Source organism: Equus asinus, chromosome 21 (genome assembly GCF_041296235.1).
Source record: "Equus asinus isolate D_3611 breed Donkey chromosome 21, EquAss-T2T_v2, whole genome shotgun sequence".
In the NCBI taxonomy this organism is placed as follows: Eukaryota; Metazoa; Chordata; class Mammalia; order Perissodactyla; family Equidae; genus Equus; species Equus asinus.
This window is the reverse complement of record NC_091810.1, coordinates 79,375,574-79,389,787: the sequence shown is the minus strand read 5'-3', so window position 1 is coordinate 79,389,787 and position 14,214 is coordinate 79,375,574. Positions and strand designations below refer to the sequence as shown.

Here is a 14,214-nt window from a genome sequence, read left to right as displayed (position 1 = left end):
TTGGCGGCAGATGTTAGCTCAGGGCTAATCTTCCTAAAAAAAAAAGAATAGAGACAGCCGCTGCAGCAGGACAAGGTGATTCAGGACCTGAACTGATCTATTGGATTGGGATTTGGGGATAAGAGACAACCAAGAAGTTGTTGATATGGTGAGAATGTTTTAGAATATATTAATATATTTTCCCCTTTTGCATTTGCTTGTGACCTCCATATTCAACTAGAAGAAACTTTGCTTCAAGGAACATTGGAATTATTATAAGCAGTCAGAGAGAGTCAGTGCAAAATTTCTGATTGTCTTAAAGACTACAAGGATTTCCTAAATTGCAGAAACTCCCTTTTGCATATCAAGATTCAGGTTTATCTGCTTCTGATCATAGAATTTTATCCTAAACTCTGGTGTAGAGAAGATCTAGACCATGATCGTGGGAAAGACAGCATCAGATAAGAGGTAGACATGGGGGTCTTCTGCAGAGTGAGGAAGGAGAGAGGTTAGGAGATGAATCTAAAGTGAGGACTTTGCCCCACCCCCTCCCCGGAATCCAGTTGCTCCATTCCATGGGCTTTGACTCAAGGGGATTGAGAGGTAATAAACCCCAGATAGTTTAAGGGAGATGCCAAGAGCATGGAGGGCTGATAGCTGCTTCCCGTTATAGCTCTGGGAAGAGACACGGCAGAGATACCTCATGTTGACATGTGGTGACCACAATAGGGTTGAAATGGATTGTAGAGTGTAGAATGAAGACTTGATGCTAGTTTCCCCCTGACACCTACCACATTGTTCTCATAGCCTCTGGATAATGAGAAGAGGACCAGACTTGACCTCTGTGCTCAGTGAAAATACGGTATATATCTAAAGGGTACACTCTGGCAAGCTCTGGCCAAAATGATCCTGTGGCCAAGGGCTTCGAGGAGGACTATGCAAGCTGGTAATTAAATTGGAGTCATAATCAGCGCTCAGAAGATCAGCTGAGACTGCAAGAGCTGATGGGGGCAGAATCAGCAAGGAGAACCCAGTCCTCAAGCTCAGGTGAGGCGAGCTGTGGAGAGCAGCGGTTATGCTCAGGACAGAGGCTCACTGCCTAAATCCTGGGTAAAGTGACCTGTCTTCAGCCTTGAGTTCATCAGGGACCACAAGGAAGGATGACATAGGATCAGACACTCCTCCCCTGCTGCCAAGAGGATGTAAGCTTCTGCCTGCTGCCACACACGCTTGCCGAAAGGTGGGAGGGTTGGGGAGATCATTTATGAAATGAGAGAAACAGCCTTGATGGGGAATTTGACATTTGAGTTGACAGAGTATTTATCCAAAGGAGTGGAAATAACTAGAAAGTATATTTTAATGTGAACAGTGCTACTTTTAATTGGCGTTTGCATGCTTGGAAGACCAAAACTGAGAAAAAGATAAGTTAATGGAAAATAAAAGAAGCTATATTTTTGTAAGCTGATTTATTGAGTTAAATCTCCTCCCTGCCCATTCACCCCAACACACACACACACACGTTCCTGAGAATTTAAAAAATATGGAGGGGTGTCTAGAGTTCCATGGTGTGTGAAGTTGGAGCCCGCCATCTTCATGGGCAGTGAGATCCCAGCTGATATCTGAGTGGCAGCAGGCATCAAGTATTTGAGCATCTTTTATGTGCCAGGCATTGTATTGGCACTTAATATATTATTTAAAATAACTTTTACAGAAAAGCCCGTGATTCAGCTGATGGATTTCAGTTTATAGAAGGGAAGCCAGAGGCTCAGAAAGGCTTACTTACAAGTAACTAGCCCAATGTCACATGGCTATTAAGTGGCCACACTGAGAGTCTAACGCAGACTTAACTCCAAAGTTTGTGTGCTTCCACATTCTAGATTTGATACTCTCCCAAAGTTTATGCTTGCATTTTAGGACTCTTCGCAGCAACATGCATTTCCCTTCCCTGTTCCCTCCTTCTTTTAGGTCCTGCATTTCTATTTTCCCTTGCGTGGCTTGCTTCTTTTATTAAATATTGGTGAATATTTCTCTCTAGGTATCAGCATGTCTGTTCTTTGCTGTCATTTGTGCTCCCCTGGGCTGACACCTGTGATCTGACTGGGGCTTTCTCAGTGGTCCTCAGCATTGCAGGGAGAGGCACAGGGGTTCCAGTGTCTATGCACATCACCCCCAGAGACACAGAGTGTGACCTAGCCCCTATGATTGTTACTAGAAGGTTGGCTTCCCATCTACATTCTGGAAAATGGCAGTAGAGACACTGCCATGGAGCCACCTTCATGTTAGCTGATACTGACTTTGGTAACACATGACATCTGGTGCAGGCATGCTCTCTTTAAGTGCTGCGGGTCCAAACCCCTCTGGATATTGTTGCTGTTCTTGAATGATGGCTGTAGCCCGGCAGGTTCCGCTATTATATGAAAGCTGTGGAACTTTCCCTCTTGTTGTGTTGCTTCTTCTCTGAAGATGTTTTCCCCTTCCCAGTCCTCTTTCCTGGAAACCCATGTGGTATTAAAATCTGAGAATTCAATGACTGAGTAAAAGATTATGTATACTTATTACAAAGTCTCCCTAGAGTGACGAGACCTGGGAGAATTTGAAAATGCTGCTTACTCAGCCCATAAAATCAAAGTTTTAAAGAAGAAATAGACAAATCAAGAGACAGGGTTTTTTTCTTATTATTTTTCCTCTCCTAGCCTCTTTTTTTAGGAAGCAGGTCTACAAAGCAGTCCTGTCCTGCTGCTTGGGAGGGTCGTGCTGCTATGTGCATTCTAATTCTTCATGAGGGACCCTTATTTACTGTCCACTTCTCTCTCAAATTAGCAATGGATATGACAAGAGATGTCAAAAATGTGTATGAATGCCTTGCTTTGCAAGAGGACATTGAGAGGGGGTGGCGTGGCACTGCCTGCAAACCCAGAGGGTAGGTAGGACGTATAGAGCAGACTGACCACAGGACAGGGGTGAGCTGTGCAAATGATAATACAGTGCTCCTTACATCCAGTGTCACTCAGTCAAGAGAGCCAAGATGCACAGACATTTTCCTGCTCTTTGAACTAGTCATTCCACTCTTGGGGATCTTTCCTAAAAAAATAATAAAAGGTACAGACCAAAATTGTGCTGATTACATAGTATGGGGTTTATTAATTCCTTCAGTAGTTTAAAGAACTTGCCTGTAAGACCATAATGACTTAGCATGCTGTAGGGGTCAATACTTCAAGAACTTTTTCAGTTTCTTTAATGGTTATAAGACAATTCCAATTGTCTCCTTTTTCTTGTGTCAGCTTTGATACTTCATATTTTCTCACCAATAGTCCATTTCATCAAACTTGTCACATTCCTTTATAGTTTCTTAAGCCACCTCCATATTTGTAGTGATAGGATTTTTTCCAACATTTTATTGTGAAATTTTTCGAACACTCAGGAATGTTGAAAAGATTTCACAATGAACACCCATATACCCACCACCAAGATTCTACCATTAACATTTGACTATGTTTGCTTTGTCACATTTCTATCCATCAATTCATCTTTTTTTATGCACTCCAAAGTAAATCGCAGACATGGCGATAGGATTTTAAAAATGAAAAAAAAATTTATGTCTTTGAACAGCATAATCTAATCCTCTTGAATAATTAATTGATATATCTGAGGGTGATGGCAGGAAAGATACGGCACATCAAATTGGGCAATTTGAGGACTATTCACTATCAAGGATGGGAATGGTGCAGGGTGCAGGGCAGTGGGGCACCAACACCACCCCAGGGTCTCAAGGGTCAAGAGTAGAGAGTGCTCACTGGAACTAGAGACGGGGCTGTGTGTGTGAGGGGGCTGCCTGACAGAGACAAGCAGGGAGGGAGCTGGGGGAATAAACACCAGCCTCACTCTCCCCAATTCCTCCAGTCTCCTGCTGGTGCTCCCTGTTGGCCAAACCCAACCAGAAACCAGAGAGCAGGGTCAGCCTTTGGAGCAGAGAGCAGGATGGAGAAAGGTAGAGAGTGGATCGGTGCGGGGGTGGGGTGGTGGTGGATAGAATCATTCCAGCGTGATTTTGAGTTCTTTAGTTGGAAGCATTTGGACCACCTAAGTAGCATAAATTTTAGGTAGAACATAACGTGTTCACCAATAGCCTAGATTTAGAAAACCTTGGAGTAGCTCAAGTATATGGTAGGTGCCCAGGAAATGTCAGTTAAATTAATATCAGAGTTGTGAAAAGCTTAATTTAAGGTGATTGAAGCCTGAAAAACCATCGACGTGGTAGCAGAAAAGTTTCTGGGGGGTAGAGGTAACAGTGACGGAAGGAGAGAACAAGAAAACTATGTGATTGATTGTGCTGTAGGTATTTATTTCCAGTGGATTTTCTGTCATGTTAGATAAAATAAATGGCAAGACATAGTGACTGTTGAGTGCATCAAAGTGTGCTCTCAGCTGTGCATACCTGGCCTACTACTGACTCACTTAGGTTGGCCTACTGGCTGCATGGCCTTGGGTCAGGCCACGGACAAGGAGATAAAGAAGCCCATGCTATAAATTGTAGCAGGTGCTTCCCATTTGTTTCAGCTGCTCAGGTGCTCACTTCTTTCTATGCTTGGGAAATCATCGTATGAGTTTTAGTATGCAAACCTCCTCCCGCCATGAAGTCTCAGGCTCTGTAAATTAGCCATGTTGGTGCTGGGCTTTGACTTAAAACTAGTGAAATGAAACACAAGGGACAAGGAATTCTTTTTCTCCAGTGGCTGTTGCCATAGGGGCAGTAGTTTCTTCACCAGAAATGGTTGAAAAGGGAGGCATTAGTCTATTTCCTGCCTGCTTAACCTCAAGGTTGGTTTTCAAGCCTTTCCATAGACCCTGTCAGTGACCCCAAATCCTTTTAACATAGTCCTTTTTCTTTCTTTTCTTTGTCTTTCCTCCCTCTCTCCCTCTTTTTCTTCCTTTCTCCGTCCCTCTCCCTTTCTCTCTCTCCCTCCCTCTCCCTCTTTCTCCCTCCTTCTCTCTCTCTCTCCCTTTCTTTCTTTCCTTGCAGTTGAGAGCCCTGACTGATACGTAAATTCATGCTTCAAATATTATCGCACCTCAGTAGATACATGGGCACAGACTATGGACAGATAGCTCCTAAGGCAGACTCTTAAGTGGGTTATAATCATATAAAAATGTTCTACTCTATTAATAATCAAATAAGTGTGAATTAAAATACAATTTTTCAATCATCATAATTAAGTTTTTAAAAATGATTCTATCCAGTATTGCTGAAGGTGGGGGGAGGGATGCTCTAAGCCCCTTATGTTATCACCCAAGGGGGCTTGTCTGCCAGCCACAAGACGTGCCAATAGTTAGGAGGCAAGGTGGCAGGAGAGAAAGGACTTTGTTACAGCTTGCTAGCAAGGGGGAAGATGGCCAACTCATGTCCAAAAGAACCATCTCCCAGAACAAAGACTGCAGGCCTGTTATATATAGACCAGGTCTCCCGGTAGAGGAGGTGGCTGGTCTCTGGGTGGGACAGACATCTGGTCCTAGTTCCTGATAGTCCTTTGTTTTATTGGATATGCATCAGAGAATGGAGCAATGCCGTATACCCTGCTCTTTCAGTTGCCATTGATGATGGCTATCAGCATAGCTCTCTGCCTGGGGGTCCTCACATTCCTCAGGAACTCAAAAGAACAAAGTTATCATCTTAAAGCAGCTGGGAGGGGCCACAAAATCTACAGAGAATGTCTGGGCTAGTTGGTCAGAGGTCATTTAAAGTTACAATATGGTTTCCTTTCTACAATATGGCTTCCCTTATGTCAACCTTGTGTTGAGCCGGTATCACTTATGGTTGCCAGTGGAAATAGAGTCTAATGAACACATAAACCTTATGCATAGAGAAGGGTGCTCCTCGCAATGTTGTTTATAATAATGAAAATATGAAAACAGCCTGCATATACAACAATAGGAAAGTGATTACATAAATTATGTTGATGTAATTCAATAGTTTTCAGCCATTAACAATGAGATTTTCAAATAATATTCAATGACATAGATCATGAAATAATGTTGTTTAAAAAGAAGGATAATAGGGGGCTGGCCCAGTGGTGTAGTGGTTAAGCTCATGTGCTCTGCTTTTGTGGTCCAGGGTTCACAGGTTCAGATCCTGAGTGTGGACCTAGCACCACTCATTAAGCCATGCTGTGGCTGCATCCATGTAAAATAGAGGAAGATCAGCAACAGATATTAGCTCAGGGCCAATCTTCCTCCCAAAAAAAGTTAAAAAGAAGAAGGCTAATTAATTGTAGGGGTAATATTCCATCTCTGTTAAAATTATGAAAAATACTTATGTTGTTATATGCACAAAATTACCAGAAAAAATACACTAAAATGTACATGTTATTTATCTCTGGGTTTTGAGCAAAGGAGAGGTTTTCATTTTCTTCTTTATTCTGGCTGGTATAATCCAAGTAGTCTTCAATAATCAAGTAAAATTATTTTTTTAAGTCCACAGTCATCATTTTCTCCGTTATAACCTGTCTAATAGCGCATATCCCGCAGTTTACCTCTATTTTCTCTCCATTTGAATTTTTTTGTACCCTCTTGAAATGGTAGTTTTTTTGGTTTTCTTTAAACAGTTGGGTCTCTAAAGTGGATGGTCATCTCCATTTTCCTGTGCTGGCTGTTAGCACTCGTTGTCTCCACCTGGACAAACCCCAGGATGTGGGATTTGAGTGAAATCCTATTGTTTTAATATTTTAACACCTGATTAGCAGTAGCCTTGAATTCAACCTCTGTCGATCCCTGATTCTCTTTCCAGTTCTGCCCCAAGTCAGAAAATAACCAGATTTATTCCCTGATTAGACAGGGTCAGCAATGCTTTCAGTTGTACTTAATCAAATATGTCCAGATTTTCAGGAAAATAAATCATTAAAAGCATTAGTTTCTAGAACTAGTAATACTAGTTATGACTAACAATGATATAAGTGGAATTTGAGGAGAGACAGAAAGGTGAAAGTCGTATATAAAACTTACATCGTGGGGGCCGGGCTGGTGGTGCAGCAGTAAAGTTCGCACTTACCACTTTGGCAGCCCGGGGTTCACTAGTTCGGATCCTGGGTGTGAACATGGCACCACTTGGCAAGCCATGCTGTGGTAGGCGTCCCACATATAAAGTAGAAGAAGATGGGCACAGATGTTAGCTAAGGGCCCGTCTTCCTCAGCAAAAAGAGGAGGATTGGCAGCAGTTAGCTCAGGGCTAATCTTCCTCAAAAAAAAAAAAAAAAAGACACTGAGTGGAAATAGTGGTGATGAGCCAAACCAAGCACAGGTGGGCGACTAGACCCAAGGTATAGCCATGGAGGGAAAATGAGATGGAAGACTAGGACACCAGTGTCTGGAAGATGAATGGCAGGAACACCACTCCTGAGGAGCCCCGAGGAGGTGATGTTATGCCTGAGACAGAACACTAGAGCACATTAGTTAGAGTCTGAGGGGGGTTGTAGCAGATTGTATTTTCCAAACATGGCCACAGTAGTTGACCATCCTTCATGCTTTTCCTATAATAGGACTTTGACATCCCTCCCTTCAAGATAGGGGATCTGGGTAGGCCTATGACTACAGTGAATATGATGTTCTGTGACTTCTGAGGCTAGATCGTGGAAGGAAATACAGCTTCTGCCTGGTTTTTTGGGGACATCTGCTCTTGAAACTCAGCTGTCATGCTATGAGAAACTCACAGGATCCATGAACATGTTAAAATGGTTGCTTTACACCACTCAGTTTGGGGTGTTGGCTACACAGCATAGTAGTTTGGGATGTTTGTTACACAGCATAGTAACTGGAATAGAGACAACGTGAACGTAAATGGGTCAAAATCTGGGGATTTAGTGCAGAGACAAGGCTGGATCCCAAAGGCTAGAATCATGTTGCTAAAGAAGGGTAGAAACAAAGCAAGTCCTCTACAATCAAAAAGACATTTAGCTAGTAGGAACTCCATGCTGCAGAAGAAGAAAACCCACACCACCTCCAAACACTGAGAAAGACTGTTGCTCTGGATAAGTTTTCACACACTTTAAATCTCATGGAGCTGAACTGAGACTCAATAGACAGCTTGCCATCTGAAGCCATTCACTAGTGTGAAAGAAGTAAGGAAATACTTTCTCACCTTCTTAGTAGGGTCTGAACCAGGCAGAATCCTGAGCATCGTTTTACTGTGTAGATATGAGTTCCTGAGGCAGCCAGTTTATTCTTCCCTTGCCATGCCTTCTAGAAATGTTCCGAGTAAATTGTAATCTGATCCATTACTTTTCTCCACCTCTTGAATAAGGCCAACCCCTTGGCAACTCTCATATTACATCTATTCTGAGACGGTTTTTCCCTGTCAACAGGCAAAGAATGGGGGGAGGGGAAACAGGCTGTGCTGGGGAAACTGGAATGAGACAAAGGATTTTTAGAGATAGAGTTCTGACACTGAAACGCTGTAACTGCAGGGTTAAAGAAGAATTCAGGTAACTGGGCGTGGTGGAGGGATTTCTGTTAATTTATTCCGTCAAGAGTGTTGGAAGTCTAGGCAGTAAGGAGAGAGGACATCAGCTCATTCCAGAGGATCTGTGCCGAAGGAAGGCCTCTTGGATCCTGGAAATTATACTAGGTGTTCTTGAAGAGTATGTACTTACTAAGTGCCAAGCACTTCTAAGTGATTTACATGTATTAACCCATAATAACTCCATGAGTTAAGTACATTATTTTCTCCATTTTATATATATAGGCACAGAAAGGTTAAGTGCCTTCCCCAAATCGCACAGCTCATAAAAATGAGAATTTAGGCAGTCTGGCTCCGATCCCTGTGCTATTGACCTCTATGCTATCAGGCTGCAAGTGCTTAATTTAATTCCAGTTAACTTTTCAGAACTGAGAACAGAATCAAGGATGTAAACTGAAGAGGTTTATCCCATTTCAACAAAAAATATAATGGAGAAAGACTTAGTCCTCAATTTATTGTGACTCAGTTTTTGTCACAAAGCAAAAATACAAAGCCTATAAACATCCAGGAATTTTTTTAATATCCTTAAGGGAATAAAAATCAAGCCCAATTTCAGCCACATTAAATGCCAGAGGACAACTGAACCAGAACTACATAGTCTTTGAGCAAGCAGGAATTGGAACAGCAATTTCAAGCCTAGTCAAGCTGCTGTTTCATCGGTCGTATGTTCATTCAATCATTCCTTCATTCAATCAACATACTTATTAAGTGCCTATTATATTAAAGGAAGTACATGAAAGTAGCCGAAAAATATCCGTAGACATATTTAACTGCCCTGGACCCATGTTCCATCGCTGTGCCTCTTGATTGTCACGAGTTCTTAAAGGTATGGAATGATTCTCATGACAAAGCTAAATTGATGGAATTGTCTTGCCGTTAACTTAGCCTTCGAGAGATTTGACTACAGTTCAATGGGTGTGCTGTGTAAGCTTTGGAAGGTGGGACTGCGTGGTAAAGAGCAAAAATGCTGATGTTAGAGAACACTGGGTTTGAGTCCTGGGTCTGCTGCTTGGATGTGACCTCAGGTAAGATATTTATCTCTTTTAAGCCTCAGTTTCCCTGTTGTGAGATGGAGTTAATAATATCTCATAGGTTTGTTGTGAAGATTAAGTGGCGTAATATATTTAAATGGTTAAGGATGGTACCTGGTGTAGAATTAATATTCAGTTTAAGTTAATGATGATGGTGGTGGTTATGATGATGATAATCATATTAGTGAGGAGTCAGTATTTTAAATCAATTTGATCAGGATTTTCAGCAAGTCTGAATGAAAATATTTTTCAGTGAAAATATATAAGTGGAATCAAAACGTTGAAAGAGTCTATTTTTCTTTTTCTGTTAGATGTTTCCCCAAATCACCTTTTTATCTCATCTAATATTGAAATGTAGTACGAAGGATCTAGTAAGGAAAGCAACTCTTACTAAATAACGAAGGTGTAAACTGGAGTAGCCGATGGGAGAAAACTCATGGCTTATAGTAATTGCAATTTTCCAAGAGTGTTGACTTGTGTAGTGTACAGAATATGCTTTAGTGCCATGTGGGAGCCTTCTGAAGAACTTGAAAAGAGAAAGAGCAAGGTTGAGCCTAGAAAAGATGTAATGTGGCTATACATATAGGTGCTACAATTAAAGAATCAAAAATGGGAGAGGAAGTGATTATCTTATTCTATATTCTCAAGGTTGAAATCAGACAACCAACATGAATTAAATATGGACTCTCTACTAGGCATCATGAGGCACACTGCTGTGGGAAGAGCCATGAGATATGGACATCACAGCATAGTTCCTAAGAGCTTAGCCCCCTGAATTGACATCCTGGACTCAAATACCACCCATTCTGTTTCTCATAGACCTGTGACCTTCAATCCATTATCCTCCTTGAGGCTCCATTGATTTTTCTGTAAACAGGAGATGTCAATGATTGAAAATAGATGTAATACATCTGTTACATGTTTAGATGTAAACAGTACCTAAAACAATGACCGTTGCGAATATTGATGAGATCATGTCTATTAAAACCATTGGTCCGGCATATGGTAAACAGTAATAACATGTTAACAATTTTTTTTTATTACACTATCAGCTTCAAGGAGCTAGTTTGGTGGATACAATGGACTTGAAATAAGTAAGAGGACATGGCATACATGGAACATACAGAGATTCTTGGGATCATTTATAGAGGAAAGAGTTGCTTTTACCTGTCTAGGGGATTCAAGGGAAATGTCACAGAGACCTTAGAAAGTGAGCAGCTATTTGGCTATCCTGTAACTGGAACACAGACTGGGGCTGAGACAGGAGATGGTGTGGTGCAGAGGTGGTAACCAAAGAGAAAGAAATGGCGGGAAAAACTTCCTTTTTGATTTCCCCCCTACGTCTTTATATTGCTTCCTTACTGCTTCCCTTCACCACGCTTCCTATGTCTTCCCGTTGCTCTGTTCAAGGGACATTCATCCGTGTGTGTGTTAAGGCTGTACTCAGACCAGGTCAGGGAAAAAGAATCCACGCTATTTGTAAAGGCTTCATGGCAATAAGTCCCCTCAGTCTCCTTTAACAATACAGGGCTAGGGAATCCAGGACAGAGGGTCACATCGGTGACCCAGGGACAAAGGGGAAAGGATCCTTGCAATGTGCTACACCCACACACCTGTGTGTCCAGCCTATCATTGCATCTTCACAGCAGTCTTGCAAGTAAGGTCTCATATCCCCACTTTGCACAGGAGAAAACTGAGGCTCGGAGTAATCCAAAAGCTGGAACTAGTGCAAAATTTCAAACTGCAGTTTAGAAATCTTCTGTTTGTCCTTATAGCCTGCTGAATAGTAGGGGAGAAAATAACTTTCATCATGGATGTTGTCAACACACATTATTTCATGTTTAAAAAATGTATCTAAAAATGTGTTGAATTGATTAAGAAATGCTCAGACTTTCAATGTAAACACTCTCTTCTGTGTGCCCTATATCACTCTGCCTTCTTTATTTGAGCAATGTACCCTGTGGTGTGTAAATAAGAGATGACAATTCCTATAATATGTGTGGAGGAGGAATGGATTTGATAAAATAGAAACGTGCATAATTCAAATAGCAAACCCTGTCCCACGCAGTTTCTGCATAAAGAATTTGCAGATTCTCTGGACTTCTGCCAGCAACTGTCCCCCCTCTTCCAGAAACCTCTCAGAGTCATATTGGGCATCGTGTAGGGAGACGGCGGTGGTACAGATAAGATTTGTTTTTCTCAGGATCTAATTACTATTGTTTTGCTTTTTTTCAATATCTTTAAGATTAATATTATTGAGTTTTACTTATTTTTTCTAACAGGCTTGAGGTGCAGTGACAGTTAAAGGCAGCCCAAGGTACCATTGCATATTGTTGGAAGGGATGAGATTGGGACTAAGATCAACCGTGTAGGACTCAACTCTTGGAGTTTGTGCTTTATTCTTACATGCTTTATTTGCCCAGTGGGTAAATATTGTGCATTGTCTCTGGTTCTTTCCATCTTGGAGCACTTTTCAGATGTGTGTCTGGTGGAATCAAGTGTTTCATGTTACTTGTTTTTTTTGAGGAAGGTTAGCTCTGAGCTAACATCCACCACCAATCCTCCTCTTTTTGCCGAGGAAGATTGGCCCTGAGCTAACATCTGTGCCCATCCTCCACCTCATATGTGGGATGCCTGCCACAGCATGGCCTGACAAGTGGTGCATAGAGCCTGCGCCCAGGGATCCGAACCAGTGAACCCCGGGCTGCGGAAGGGGAGTGCGCAAACTTAACTGCCGTGCCACCAGGCTGACCTCTCATGTTACTTTTAAAGATATATAGATGGCTTAAATTTTTCAGTAACAAGTCAGATGTGAAAAGATATGATTTTGTTTTTCTACAGCAGAACATGACTTACTGCTGAGCCTTCATTTCTGTTGGTGGTAACAGGAATAACCTTAGATTTTTCTGCTGGAGGAACTTTGTCATCTCTGGTTTACAATAGTCTCATCCACGTTAACACACTCATTTTGGTGTAAATAGTCACTTGAGGATTTAAATCCAGTCAATCCAAAATTCAACCTTCCTATCCAAGTGATTCTCCCCTCTCAAGGAGTCTCTTCTTCTTGTCCTCTTTCCAAGATGGTCCCTGAGTGCAGAGGGGCACCATGTAAGTAGCTACATGGCATTAGAGGAAAAGAGTCTGGTTCACATGCAATCATCTGGATCCGTGCTGGCCACCTCTGAGGTGGGTGTCTGTATCCATTGTACTGAGGGCCCTTGGAAATGGATCCACTTGGACATTGGTGGAGCCCCAGCACCTACTGATGTTCGTGGTCCCTGTTGACTTCCTCTCTATGCTTTTCTCATCCCAGTTATAGGTCTTTCAGCCTATTGACCCTTTTGACCCATTCCCATTCCCTGCAGAAAGTTCTGTAAACCACGTATAGGTACTGGGAAACTGAAACATACGTTCTCACCCTGTCCATCTCCTTCAAAATGCCATTCCACCATTTATATTGTATTGTGGTAGCCTTAAGTTGGCCAGGGGTACTCTAACAAGCCCCCAAGCCCATAGAGGGTTTCATTCTATCTATTTCTAAAGGAGGAGACATGAAGCAGGCTTCAACTTGTGTTTCAACATCCCTATTTCTGTCTGTCTGTCTGCCTCTCTTTCTCTCTTTCTCTCAGTCTCTCTCTAGGCTTCTCTAACACAGGCAGAATTTTTATTTCTTCCTAGTGTGACAGGAAACCACCTTCGACTTTACCTCATGATGTCCCTTACTACATGGTTTATAGCTAGCTCTGCAGCTGAGGTGATCTCCAAGGAAGCTGAGACTGAGGACTGTCTGCTGACGGCACTCCCAGCTGCTAGGTCAACAACTTCCACAGAGGTGGATCTGGGTGGTGCATCTCCACATATGTCACAATGATGGATGACTTCTACGCTTTCTTAGTGATGCAATTTGGCCTTTCTTTCTATGCACATCTAAATACACTATGTTCTTTTCCCATATAGGATTTTTTTTGCCCATGGCAGTGAGAGGAGGGGTAGTTTATATTCCTTTGGGAGGATGCAGTCACTTCCTCATGGGAATCTGGACCCAAAATTGATTTCCTATACTCTCTTCTCTCCAGCCATCAGTTGAAACATGAAGCCCTGACACTTCCCTGTATAACACCATATAATTCCCCCTCTTGCTGCAGTAGCTCAATGGTTCCTTGCTAGCCATTTCAAGCGCAGTGTGATGAAGGTGCTACACTTTTTTAGGAACTTGAAGGACATTTCTCTTCCTTAGGAGGTGGTGATGGGTTGGGGAAGAACTCTGTTCTGAAGCAGAGTGCAAGTGCAAGTGCAGGCAGGAGGGAAACGAAAGGTTGAAAGGAAGCTACCCTACTCCTTGAGAAGTTTCCCCAAGGAGATGACACATAGGTCATCTATATAGATGTGTGGTCCTTGTATAGATATGTGGTCACACATGAAGGCCCCCTGAGATAGTATGAATGTCTATTTGTATCATTATACTGGAAAAACAACTCCAAGGATATTTCCTACCAAGGTCAGGTAAGTAACAAGCCAGAACTTGTGTTCTAGAAGCCCACTCTGGAGATGCGGGGACTTTCAACAGCATGATGCAAAAAGCTGGATAATGATCACCCTAAAGGACTTCTTAAAAGGCTGCCAAGGACTCAGGGTGACGTCTGAATGTGTTCAAGAGCCATACAATCTGAGGTTGGCAACTGAAATGCTAACACAAAT

At 42.2% G+C, this 14,214-nt stretch overlaps 1 protein-coding gene across 9 annotated transcripts in view; it reads left to right on the top strand.

Moving 5' to 3' along the window:
- The window catches only part of CPNE4 (copine 4), a 523,946-nt gene that overhangs the window by 243,422 nt on the left and 266,310 nt on the right, over positions 1–14,214 (top strand). The window contains exon 1 of one of the 9 annotated variants that reach the window (XM_070493188.1): positions 8,343–8,450. The exons of the other annotated variants lie outside the window; for them this stretch is intronic. The gene's annotated coding sequence lies outside the window, so the exon portion shown is untranslated. Of the gene's footprint in view, positions 1–8,342; positions 8,451–14,214 lie in introns of those variants that run through there. 9 annotated transcript variants of the gene reach the window in all.